The 13,290-nt window shown below is 42.0% G+C and overlaps 1 non-coding gene across 1 annotated transcript; it reads right to left on the reverse strand.

Moving 5' to 3' along the window:
- Positions 1 to 9,486: 9,486 nt before the first annotated feature.
- LOC141425160 (U6 spliceosomal RNA) lies at positions 9,487 to 9,593 on the reverse strand. The gene has a single exon (XR_012450252.1). It is a non-coding gene; the product is annotated as a U6 spliceosomal RNA (small nuclear RNA).
- Positions 9,594 to 13,290: the final 3,697 nt, after the last annotated feature.

The following is a 13,290-nucleotide window of genomic DNA, read 5'->3' on the forward strand; positions in this document are numbered from 1 at the left end:
ATCCTTAGCCTATGCTTATTTCTGTCAGTGAGATGAGTCTCCTGTAAGCAACAAATTGTTGGATCTTCTTTTTTAATCCATTTTGTCAAACGGTGCCTTTTGATGGGTGAATTAAGTCCATTAACATTGAGCGTTAGTACTGATAGGCATATGGTGATTCCTGTCATTTAGTTGTCTTAGTTGTTTGAAGGTTTGATTGTGGGTACCTAAGTTGAGGTTACTCTCTACTGTCTTGCTTTTTCTTTTCCTGTGGTTTAGTGCTGCCTGTCTTTTCATGGTTAAGTTGGGTGTCACTTTCTGTGTGCACAATCCCTTGAAGAATCCTTTGTAGTTGTGGCTTTGTGGTCACATATTGTTTTAGTTTCTGCTTATCATGGAAGACTTTTATTGCTCCATCTATTTTGAATGATAGTTTTGCTGGGTAGAGTATCTTGAAGTTGAAGTTATTTTCATTCACTGCCCGGAAGATCTCACCTCATGCTCTTCTTGATTTTAATGTTTCTGTTGAGAAGTCTGCTGTGATTTTGATGGGTTTACCTTTGTATGTTACTTGTTTTTTCTCTCTTACAGCCTTCAATATTCTTTCCTTAGTTCTGAACTTGTTGTTTTAATGATGATATGTCATGGGGTAGTTCTATTTTGATCTGGTCTGTTTGGTGTCCTGGAGGCCTCTTGCATCTGTATGGGACTATCTTTCTCTAGATTTGGGAAATTTTCCATTATTATTTTGTTAAATATATTATGTATTCCCTTCACTTGCACCTCTTCTCCTTCTTCTATGCCCATGATTCTCAAGTTTGGTCTTTTGATGGAGTCGGTAAGTTCTTGCATTTTCTTTTCACAGGTCTTGAGTTGTTTAATTAATAGTTCTTCAGTTTTTCCTTTAATTACCATTTCATCTTCAAGTTCTGAGATTCTGTCTTCTGTTTGTTCTATTCTGCTGAATTGGCCTTCTGTTTTGTTTTGCAATTCTGTTTTGTTCTTTTTTCTGAGGTTTTCCATATATGGGCTGTTTTCCTCTTTAAGGTTGTCTATTTTTGTCCTGAATTCATTTATCTGTTTATTCATCTTGTTCTCTCTTTCACTTTGGTGTTTATACAGTGCTTCTATGGTTTCCTTTATTTCTTCTTTTGTTTTTTCAAATTCTCTATTTTTGTTGCCTTGGAATTTCTTGAGTGTCTCTGTACATTTTGGTTAACCCTATCCAGTATCATCTCTATAAAATTCTCATTGAGTTCCTGTAGTATGTCTTGTTTTAAATTATTCTTGTGGGCTTCATTGGGTCCTTTGGCATAGTTTATCTTCATTTTGTTGGAGTCTGGATCTGAGTACCTGTTTTCTTCATTCCCTCTGGTTCCTGTACTAATTTTTTGCTGTGGGGAAACTGGTTTCCCTGTTTTTTCTGTCTTCCCGTCATTGTCTTTGGTGTTGTTACTGTCTCTGTACTGTGTGCAATTAAGTATTTTCTATCTTGTAATAATAACAATGGTAATATTTAGAATGGAGGGGTGAGCTGAGATGGAAAGCAAGAAGGTAGAGAAATGGGAAAAACAAATACACAGACTGGAGGGAGAAAACAGAACAAGGTGTCAGACAAGAAGATTTCAAAGGTATAAACAGGGAGCTTTAGTGTACTTATTGACAGTAAGCTGAACAGACATTAGAGAGACAGAGAGAGGATTGAAAATCAAAAATAAAAAAAATAAAGGTAAGAATAAAAATAAAAAATAAGTAAATGAAAGAAAAATCTATTTATAAAAATGTATTAAGATAAAATGAAAACAGAAAATTTTAAAAAACCAAAAAACCAAAAAATCAAAAAACCTCCAAGTTCAAATGCAGTGAAGTCTCAGTCTCCAGTCCTGGAGATGGTGCCTCAGATGTTGTTCTGTAGCTGTCTCATCAAAGGGGATGCATAAAGTAGAACAAAACTACACACACCCACACAAAAAAAACCTCACCAACTGTCCCAAGTTCAAATGCAATACAGTTTCAGTAAGTTTTTCAGCTTGCAGGTGTAATTTGGTTGTTCTCTCATCAAAGGTAGGGAGAAAAAGAAAAAAAAGAGTCTGGAGACAGTTCTGAGAACGGTATCTGCGGCTGTGGCTTGCCTGCACACTGCTGTCAGCCTGCTGTTGCTGGCGGCGTTATTTATGCAGATCTCTGGGGTGAGCTTAGCACTCACCTGGCCCTGCAGGCTTTGTTTACTCAGAGTTCTCCTGTGTGTGAGCCTCTGCTACAAGCTTTCCGCTTTCCAAGCACTGGGAAAGGTGACACTGCACCCACGTTCTCAGGCCTGCGTGTTTATTTACAGTTCATGTGGGAGGTGGGTCTTCCCCCGTCTCCTGTGCAGTTCTCCTCCCACCTCCGCTTTCACAAGCTTTCCTGCTCCTGCTTACTGGGCGGTGCTGCTGCTCCTGCCAGCTGCATGTTTGTTTACAGCTCACGTGGGAAGTGGGTCTTCCCTCCTCTCCTGTGGAGTTTTCCTCCCTCCACCACTCTCACAAGCTCTCCCACTCTTGGTTGCTGGGCGCGCGCTCCCGCTTCCGGCCCGCCTGGCTTATTTATTTACAGTCCTGGGAAGGATTCCCTTCCCCCAATCTTTGGTGCTCAGTGCACCCCACCCTCTTTCCTGCATGTCTTATTTGTTCTTATTGCTTATTACTCAGTTTCTCTTTTGTTTCCCCAGGTGGAGGTCAGTCTGTCCAGGGGGCTATGCTGCTCTGGCCCAGGCTTGTCTGTGGGAGTACCGCAGTACCACGAAGCTCACCTGGTTCACGTCTTCCCAAGCCGTCTGGGTGCCAGCGACTGGCGGCCTGGGGCCCTCCTTGTTTCTCCATTTAACGTGAAGTCCTCAGTATTTTTAAAAATAAGTATTTTTCTTTCAATGATTCTCAAAATCTGCTTTTAAAATCTTCTTTGTTTTTAAACAGCAACTCAGGAACTTTATTTTCACATGATATAGTTCTGAGTACTAACCCTATGTATATAATTTACAACACAAAAACTAAATTCAAACAGCATTTACCTAATAGCAGATTTTTTTCTGGCAGTATTGGGGTTTGAACTCAGCACCTTATAGCTGCTAGGCAGCCACACCCTCCAGCCCTAATGGCAGATTTTAACAACTACCATATTGAGTCCTTCTAGTAGCAGTAAATTTTTCCAGGTTGTCCTACCTATGGTGAGCAGATCCTGTCACTTGGAAATTTTTCTTTTATTCATATGTACATACAATGTTTGGGTCATTTCTCCCCCTTTCCCCCCTTAACCACCCCACCCTCTCCCTCTCTCCACCATCCCCTCCCTACCAGGTAGAAACTATTTTGCCCTTATGTCTAATTTTGTTGTAGAGAGAGTATAAGCAATAATAGGAAGGAACAAGGGTTTTTGCTACTTGAGATAAGGATAGCTATACAGGGAGTTGGCTCACATTAATTTCCTGTGCATGTGTATTACCTTCTAAATTAATTCTTCTCAAACTAACCTTTTCTTTAGTTCCTGGTCCCCTTCTCCTATTGGCCTCTGTCACTTTAAAGTATCTGCATTAGTTTCTCTGTGTTGAGGGCAACAAATGCTATCTAGTTTTTTAGGTGTCTTACCTATCCTCACCCCTCCCTTGTGTGTTCTCGCTTTATCTTGTGATCAAAGTCCAATCCCCTTGTTGTGTTTGCCCTTGATCTAATGTCTGCATATGAGGGAGAACATATGATTTTTGGTCTTTTGGGCCAGGCTAACCTCACTCAGAATAATGTTCTCCAGTTCCATCCATTTACCTGTAAATGATAACATTTCCTTCTTCTTCATGGCTACATAAAATTCCATTGTGTATAAATTCCACATTTTCCTAATCCATTCATCAGTAGTGGGGCATCTTGGCTGTTTCCATAACTTGGCTACTGTAACTAGTGCTGCAATAAACATGGGTGTGCAGGTGCCTCTGGAGTAACCTGTGTCACAGTCTTTTGGGTTTATCCCCAAGAGTGGTATTGCTGGATCATATGGTAGATCTATGTTTAGATTTTTAAGGAGTCTCCAAATTTTTTCCAGAGTGGTTGTACTAGTTTACATTCCCACCAGCAGTGTAAGAGGGTTCCTTTTTCCCCGCATCCCCTCCAACACCTGTTGTTAGTGGTGTTGCTAATGATGGCTATTCTAACAGGGGTGAGGTGGAATCTTAGTGTGGTTTTAATTTGCATTTCCTTTATTGCTAAGGATGATGAGCATTTTTTATGTGTTTTTTTGTCCATTTGAATTTCTTCTTTTGAGAAAGTTCTGTTTAGTTCACTTGCCCATTTCTTTATTGGTTCATTAGTTTTGGGAAAATTTAGTTTTTTAAGTTCCCTATATACTCTGGTTATCAGTCCTTTGTCTGATGTGTAGCTGGCAAATATTTTCTCCCACTCTGTGGGTGTTCTCTTCAGTTTAGAGACCATTTCTTTTGATGAACAGAAGCTTTTTCATTTTATGAAGTCCCATTTATCTATGCTATCTCTTAGTTGCTGAGCTGCTGGGGTTCCATTGAGAAAGTTCTTGACTATACCTATTAGTTCCAAAGTATTTTAAATTTTTCTGATGCATCAGTGTTGTGCCCCCAACTCCTCTCCCATGTGGTTGTCAAAGGTCTGCTGTTTGGATGAACCCTGATTCATTGCATTTCAGGTAAAAGGGACATCCCATCACGTGCTTGTAGTCCTCCTCTCTTCACTTATCCAGAACAGAGGATGAACTCAAGGATGGGAATGTCTCCTAGGAAGGTACAGGATGAAGAACTATGCTGGTGGAGTGGCTCAGGTGGTAGAGCCCCTGACTAGCAAGCATGAGGCCCTGAGCTAAAACCCAATACAGCAACAAAAAATGAATAAAAAAAACAACAACAACACAGCATTTATTGAGCTCTTACTGCATGCATCATCTCATTACTCTTACCAGTGTCCCTTGAGCTGAGTGTTCATTGTGACTCTCCTGGTTAGGGAACTTTGGCTCTTGCTTCAGGACCCCTGCCACACCACCAGTCCCTAAATTCAGAGCAGGGTGTAGTCACTCAGCTGTTCTTTTTTGGACCAATCACCCCTGTGATGACATGTGAATTTACCAGAGGCCGGTTTAGTGTCTCTTGACAAAGGAGTAAGTCTGTATTCTCGAGGTATCTCATTGCTATGACCTAGCCCTTGAAAAGGATGTACCATTTCAGTATGGACACATTCATAATGCATTACCTACCTATAGGATTTAAATTTCTCTAAGGGAAATGTGGCTGTATTTCCTGACCACACTACTTTAGTTCAGCCCACCAAGATGGCAGGCAGGGATTGGTGAGACACAGAGCTCTAGCTAATACACAGTGTGGAGTCCCCTCCAGTGTAGGGGAGTGCAGTGAAGCCTTTTGCCCACACAACCAAAGATGCAGACCTTTCCAGGCATGGGCTTCAGGAGGGTAGTTGAGAGTCCTCAGAAAACTAGAGATAGAACTATCATTTGATCCAGTGGTACTGCTTCTGGGCATCTACCCAAAAGAATGTAAAACAGGATACTTACGGTAGAGACACCTATACTCCGATGTTCAGTGCAGCACTATTCACAATAGCCAAGCTTTGGAAACAACCCAGATGCCCTACAACTGATGAATGGATCATGAAATTGTGGTACATATACACAATGGAGTATTTCTCAGCCACAAGGAATAATGACATGGGGTTTGAAGGTAAATTGATGCAAGTGGAGAAAATCATGCTAAGTAATGTTAGCCAGGATCAGAAACACAAAAGACACATGTTTTCCCTCATAGGGAGAAGATAGATCCAAAGATAAACATACATACAAAACCAAACATGATCATATGCAAACTCAAATGTAGAACATGTTTGTAACAGTGGAACTGCTCTACGGAACTGGGGGAAAGAGAGAAGGAAAAGAGAATGACAGGGCATCAGTAATATCGCATGCCATAAGATGTGAAGGTGGAGGATATAAGGATGTTGAATACTGTTGAAAAATGAGGGGAGGGGGTAATGGGATAAGGGAGAGTATGTGCAGGGATTGAACAGACCAAAGTAAAGCACACCACAGAGGGCATACATTGAGACACCCTTTGAACATCAACTTAAATGTTAATCATGAAAATAAGGACTGAAAAATAGGCACAGTGTGTGTGTGGAAGGGGTACTAGCGTGGGGGGGAGGGTGAAGGAAGAAGATTAAGGTGACAGGATATGGTTGATGAACTTCAAATACCTAAATAACTAAATACCTAAAGAACTAAATAACCTCTGCAATTGCTTTAAGTGGGGTGGAGGGGTTTGAGGGGGAGAGAAGATGGGTCAATGTAAATAATGTACTATATAAAAAACATCAGAAAGTAAAGGAGAAATCAAAGCAATTAGGATGAGAACCAACACTGCATTTTGAGGCTAAATCACGGCATTCCGCCTGTTCATCTGTGCTACACAAAATGGAAAGTTCCTCGTGACATCCAGGCTCCTGTTACCATTTGAGACTCGTGAAGGTTAAGTAGGATGGGTGTCCTTAGAGAAAGTGGTGACTCACCAGATGTGGGTGAGGTTAGCAGGAGCTCAGGCCTCCCAGCAGGCCAGGCAGTGACCCCTGCTCAGGGTTCCAGATGTTTCCTTAATAGGTTTTATTTATCTTTCTGATCATATCTCACTTTTTCAACTATTAGATTCCAATCAGAAAGCACTATCTGATTAAATTCCATGCAAAACATAGTTAATCCTGGCTGGTTTTTAGCTTTCTCAAGGGACAGTGAATTAGATACCTATTTTTTCTTTATAGTTCTGGATAAACTCAGTGCTAGCTTCTTGTTAGATGAGCACTCTACTCCATCCAGATGTCCATTTCTAAAAGAAAGAATGAAAGATGGGGTGAAAGTCAAAGACTCCTCATTGATTCTCTCCACATGTTGATACATTTCTATCGTATGTGACCACATTACAGTTCTTAGTGTGAAGTAGGGTTTTATCTATCCTTGAGAAAAGAAAGAAAAACAAACCTGAAAATATCATTGCTGGGTGATTTTGGCCACATCGAAATTATACAAATTTTCCAGAGTAACATCAGCTTTATGCAGACATTGCTGTCATCCTCAAAAGAAACAATAGCAATCTCAGTGTACTGAAGGCAAACTGGCTGCTATGCTAGGAACAACAGGTCATGAGCCCCTCAGGGAGACAGAGGGGCAGGGCTGAGATGAGACTGGTGCCAAGATGAAGGCCAAGGTCTCTTTGAAGAGAATCAGGACAAACTGACACTGAGAGTCAGTGTGGAGGCTGTGCTTTTGGGATGGTTGATCTTTAGGCACCCCATGAAATACCCAGGACACCCTAAAACATGTGGGCTTTCTTGAGGCACCCAGTGGTCCAGAAAGGAAGACTTTGTCTCCATGGAGGTAGAGATTGAAAGGAGAGACACGCACAAGACTGCAAAGTCTGTTAGTCCCACACTGAGCTTGGGGCAGGAAGGGAGATGTACACTGGAGTTTCCCCAGGAGGTTTAGGGTGTTTCATATGAGATCCGCCCAGCCCACTGGCTTGAGAAGATGAAGTCAAAGAATAGGTGCTGGGCCCAAGACAGGGAGCAGCTTTGACTTCCAAACCACGGAAAGTCAGACATTTCAGTCTGAGAGCCACTGAGGGTGGAAGCTGTGTTTGTCCTAACAGAGTCACAGGCCCACACAGGGGAACAACCTAGTCTTGTGATCAGTGTCCACAGCCATGATGTGAAAGGGGGATTGGGTGGGCATTTCACATGCAGTACTCAGCCTTAAAGACCACTTCATCTATTCTGGACTGTGGGCTCAGGTCCCCAAATACTCAACAATCTTGGTCCCCCACTCTGATTCTGGTGTAAAATGTAGAGAATATTTTTCAGCTGCCCTTTCTTTTTCTTGCAGTGATGGGAATGGAACCCAGAGCCTCATGCATTAGGCCTCCATACTCAACCACTGAGCGAAACCTTCAGACGCCTCCTTGGTTGGTAGTGTTTAAGAAAGGCTTTGTCTATGTAAACCAGGGTGACCTGAATTTCAGAAAGAGAAGGGAATTAGATATAATTTGAGGGCCAAGGACTTGTTCACTAATTTATTCCAGGTTATTTGTAATGATTTACTCTTGGGTGATCCTCATTTTACCAAGTGTGAGGCAAGAAAGTGTTTACTCTGCCCCTGACAGTGTGGGGACACACAGGTCAGTGGTAGATCAATGGTATTGTCCATACTGATCCCATGTTTAGTAACAAAGAAACTGTTTGTTTAGATTGACAAAAGCACTTGGCTAACTCCAGATTTTTAAATGCATGCAGATCAGGTAATTGTGAGAGTGGAGCGATCACCTGTGTTCCCTCCCCAGAATGCAGAAACAAACAGGACTTTCATAATGGACTGTTATTGACCATGACCTCCCATGTGAATGATTTCTACGCTAACTCTTAGAAGCACAGAAAGCTTTGCATTTTATAGGAAGATTTCCAAATTTGAGGAAACACTGGAAGTACTTTGGGCTGTGGTGTAGCTCTCTGGTGTGGCAAGGACTTTACATGGGAGACATCCTTAATTTGATCCTCAGCACTAAACAAACAATAAATGAAAAACTTGTGGCATTTTATATTTCAAGGAAAATTTAGCTACATAAGTCTTTCATATAATCTGTGGTAGAATTCTATGGGTCACGAGGCTGCTCTATTAAAACTGAGGATTGCTCTCCTGTGGCCCAGAAGGAGCAGATCAGAGGGACACAGGTCATCCCCTCAGGCTCTCATCCTGGACCACAGCTCACAAGGACCCTGCAGAGTCCACCCCAGTTCTAAAAACCACAGCAGGAGAACAGCACCCCAACAATTTAGGGGAGCCCATGGTATATTTCATGTGTGGAACCCTTGCTGCAGTGGATGATGGGAAGGGTGAGGGGAATATCTCTCTAGTCACTCTCTCCACAGCCCAGAAACAAGCAATGCTCATTTACTACACTCAGTTCTTGCATGAGCTCTACAAGGTGGATGAAAACAAGACTCAGTGTCTAATACGTATCTGTTTTTCTTGATTCTGGATTTAAAGGTAATTCACATTAAAAAAAAATCCAGGAAACATCAGCCTCTGTGTGGTTTGTGTGCATGTCTGTGTTTTCCTTGAGTCAGGGTCTCCCTACCTTGCCCATGCTGGCCTTGAACTCTGCATCCTCCTTTCTCTGCATCCTGAGAGCTTTAAATGCAGGTGCAGCTCGCCAACCAGGCTTAATAGGTCTGTCTTTTATCACCAAAACTGAGGAACAAAAAATGCACACTTTTAAATGAGCATGTACACAGTTAAAAAACTACTAAGTTTGGCATCATTAAGTTTCTGAAAAGGGAGTCCTGCAGGATCTTATCTGTTGTTTCATTCTGTTTTCTTTTGGCAGTCTTGGGGCTTGAACTCAGAGCTTCACAATAGTTAGGCAGATGCTCTACCACTTCTACCAGGCTCCAAGCCTTTTTTTGTTTAAATATGGAATGCTTCATGAGTTTGCGTGTCATTCTTGCACAGGGGCTATGCTAATCTTCTCTGTATCATTCCAATTTTAGTATATGAGTTGCCGAAGCTAGCCCCAGCATTTTTTTTTTACTATACTTATGTTTTAGATAGGGCATTTTATCATTTACTGTGGGCTCCTCAAATGGGCATCCTCCAATTCTCCTCCTCAGCAGTAGCCCCATTAGAGGCCTGCTTTCTGCCCAGACCAGCATTTTCATTCTATCTGAAAATGTAGGAAATGCAGCAAATAAACATGTTTGAACTCAAGGTTCTGCACTTGCTAAGCAGGCATTTTACCAGTTGAGCCACACTTTCAGCCCTTTTTACTCTGCTTCACTAGGAAGAGAAGGGTTTTTCTTGCAGTGCTGGGGATGGAACTAAGGGCCTCCAGCACGCTGGGCAAGTGCTCTGCCACTAGCCACAACTCAGCTGGGTATCACATTTGTATGACTGGAAACCTTTAAGAACAGTAGAACTATGGAAACTCTTTTCTTTTCTATCCTTAATCTTTTCTAAAAAGTAGTCAAAGATACACACTTAATACATTGCATACCTAAGGCTTGGGAGTAGGAACCTTAACCCTCTAATTCCTAAAGAGGAACCTGAAATAATCTGATGGGGACCAGCTTCAGTGGCTCCATCTCCACATCCCACCTCAGACAGGAAGAACGCTGCAATCAAAGACCTGATTTGTTTACTTGTTTTCTTGTTGTGGTTGTTTGTTCATATACTTTGTTTTTGTTATTATTGGCACTAGGGATGAACCAGAGTCTCCTATTTATAAGTCAAGTCCTCTAGTACTTGAGCCACAGTGCAGTCCCTGTTTGTTTCTTTTTGAGATGGGGTTCTCATGCTTCCTAGGCTGCTATGGAGAGCCTGGTACCCAAGTGATCCTCCTGCCCCAGCCTCTAGAGTTCTGGGACTCCAGGCCTGAGCTACTATTCCTCCTTCTCAGCTCTTGTCCTCCCTTCTTCCCTTCTTCATCTTACTTTCTCAAGAATATCTCACTGTCTCACAAGGTAGCCCAGGAAAGTCTTATCTCATTGTCCGCTTGTCTCAACTTCCTATTTGCAGGAATTACAGGCAGGGCAAAACTATCATGCCCTGCTTTCCTCAGTGTTTTCATCTTTGTTGTTTTTGGTGGAACTGGGCTTTGAACTCAGTTCCTCTAGCTTGCTAGGCCTCAGTGTTTCTTGCTGTGTAAGGCTTCACTCATAGGAAGACTTATTTTATTTTTGATGAAATGAAGTTTTATCTGATTCTAGAATTGGAAATAGAGCCAAGTAAGATGTTAAGATTTGTTTTTGGATTGAAAAATCTCTTTATGAATCAGGAGACACCAGAAGGAAAGAGGTTCAGTATTAGGAAAGCAAATCTGTCAGAGCAAGTATTTGAGGATGAAAACAAAGCAAATTATTAGACTGGTTGTAACTACAAGCCTTTGGTGTTTGTTTGTTTGTTGTTTAGAGATGGTTCTTGCCAAGCTTGATATGGTGGCCCTGGCCTGTTATCACAGCTACTCAGGAACCTGAAGCAGGAGGATTAGGAGTTTGAAGCCAGCCTGGAGGCATGGCTCAAGGGTAGAGCATTTGTCTAGCATGCAGGAGGTTCTGGGTTCGATCCTCTGTGGGGGGTCAGGGGAGAAAGAGAGAGATCTGGCCTTGTTTCACAACCTGGCCTTGACTCTTCATCCTCTGGTTTCAGACTCTCCAGTAGCTGGGGATGAACAGGGCATAACCATGCAGGTCCAAAGTTTCCTTTCCTCCAGTACCTTCTTGGAAAGTTCAAGTTCCGCAATCAGCTGTAGATGGCTGGATATGTTCGGTGCGGAATTAGTTTTTTTCAGTGTAGAGTGTTTAGAAGAAATGACCAAAGGTGAGCTTGGTGTCTGCTTGCAGTTTAAGCAGAGTTCAGATGACATTTCAGGCTGAGGCTATGTAAGCAATTATTATTTTTTTTGACAGCAGTAGAGTTTGAACTCAGGGCCTTACACTTGCAAGGCAAGCACTGTTACCACTTGACCAACTCCACCAGCCCTTTTTTGTAATGAGTTTTTTGAGATAGGGCCTTGTGAACTATTTGCCTGCAGCTGGCTTCAAACCAAGATTCTCCTGATCTCTGCCTCCTGAGTAGCTAGGATTACAGGCATGAGCCACTGTGCCTTGTGTGCTCTGGAAATTTTAAACCCATTTTCCATTTTCCTTTTGCTTTATGTCACAAATATATTGTGGTAAGACTTATAATAATATATAATTAACCAAAAACCCAATGGTGTCTTTATTATTGGTAAAAGTCTCAACAAAAACCTCACTTAACTCCATCACAGCTGGAAACAGCAAGTGTGGTGACATCCTCCTCTCTGAGACCACCACTGTCCTGTGTGGCGGTGAGTTCTTCCTTCTCTTCATAAACTTCCCTATTCTTATAAGCTTTGTTATTCCTTCAACCATATATTTTTAAATTTGTTGGAAACTTTTTCTTATGGGAACACAGAACCAAGGCCCCTAAAATAAAACTCTAGGGAAAACTCAGGAGGTTGAGTCAGGAGGATCTCAAGGGTGAAGCTATCAGCAGTCCATGGTATGACTGTCACACAAAAAAAGCAAAACAAACTTCAATTACATATTCATGACATTTTAATTAGGTTCCTGAATAATTTAATAAACCTTTTCTAATGATAAACAAGGAATTTTAAAACATGGATATCTTGGGGCAGGAGGGAAGATCAGGCTTCAATGATAGCAGATCATGTCAAAATAGGCTTTAGGAAATCTGGAGCAAATAGAACCATCAGTTTATGATATTGGCTTTTTCTTTTCTCAGGCATTATCTTCTGAATTTGAAGAATGAGATTCACTGACAACCAAGAGTGAGCATAACGATATGAAGTTTATTTAAACAAAAGAGATAGAAGCACTCATAGGCAAGAAGGGACCCGAAGAGAGATGCCACTGGGTTGCAGTGTCTAGGGTTTTTATCTACATGGCTCTGGGTGTTCCTCAACTTTTATGCTTCTTAGGTGTGCAAAAGGCAGTATATCTATTGGTCGAGCATCCTTAATGTTAATAGGGTGTGAGTAGCTATCCAAGCAGACTGTAGTCCATGGTAGTGCTCATTCATGTCCATCCTCCCTTCCCTCCCTCTTCCCAATTAAGTCACTGGAAAGTTGGAAAAGATGTTTTTCCCAGAGAGATTAGCCATTGAGTCTGCTTCATGTACTGCTGGCTGTTTAGGTCACATGGACGACTCTCAGTGCTCTCCTTCTCCAGGAAGGATTTCTCCAGGGGCCCCTTTTGTCCTTTCTGTCCTGCCTACTGTTAGCCATCTGACTAGCCTACCTATTCATCTGTATACAAGTTGAGCTGGGTGTGAGAACCCAAGGGTTTTTAATTACTGAGTACATTTTACTGTGCATTTGGAATATTTCCTTAATGATATTGAGTCTATGTAAGATATCAGATGCAGAGAAGGAAATGTTGAGACCTCTGTGGAGAAGTTGTGCTAAGAAAGAGGGAAAAAAGACATGGAGGTGAAGAAGGGTTTCATTTTTACCACGTTTGCTTCTCTCCTTTCCCCCCAGTGGGGTTTGAACTCAGGGCCTCATGCTTGCTAGACAGGTAATCTACCACTTGGGCCACTCCACCAGCCCTGTTTCTGTGCTGGGTAGTTTTTAGATAGTGTATCTTGAATTATTTGCCTGGGTTAGCTTCAAACTGCCATCCACCTGGTCTCTGCCTCCCAGGTAGCTAGTGTTGCAGGCGTGAGCCACCA

This window comes from Castor canadensis, chromosome 7 (genome assembly GCF_047511655.1).
Source record: "Castor canadensis chromosome 7, mCasCan1.hap1v2, whole genome shotgun sequence".
In the NCBI taxonomy this organism is placed as follows: domain Eukaryota; kingdom Metazoa; phylum Chordata; class Mammalia; order Rodentia; family Castoridae; genus Castor; species Castor canadensis.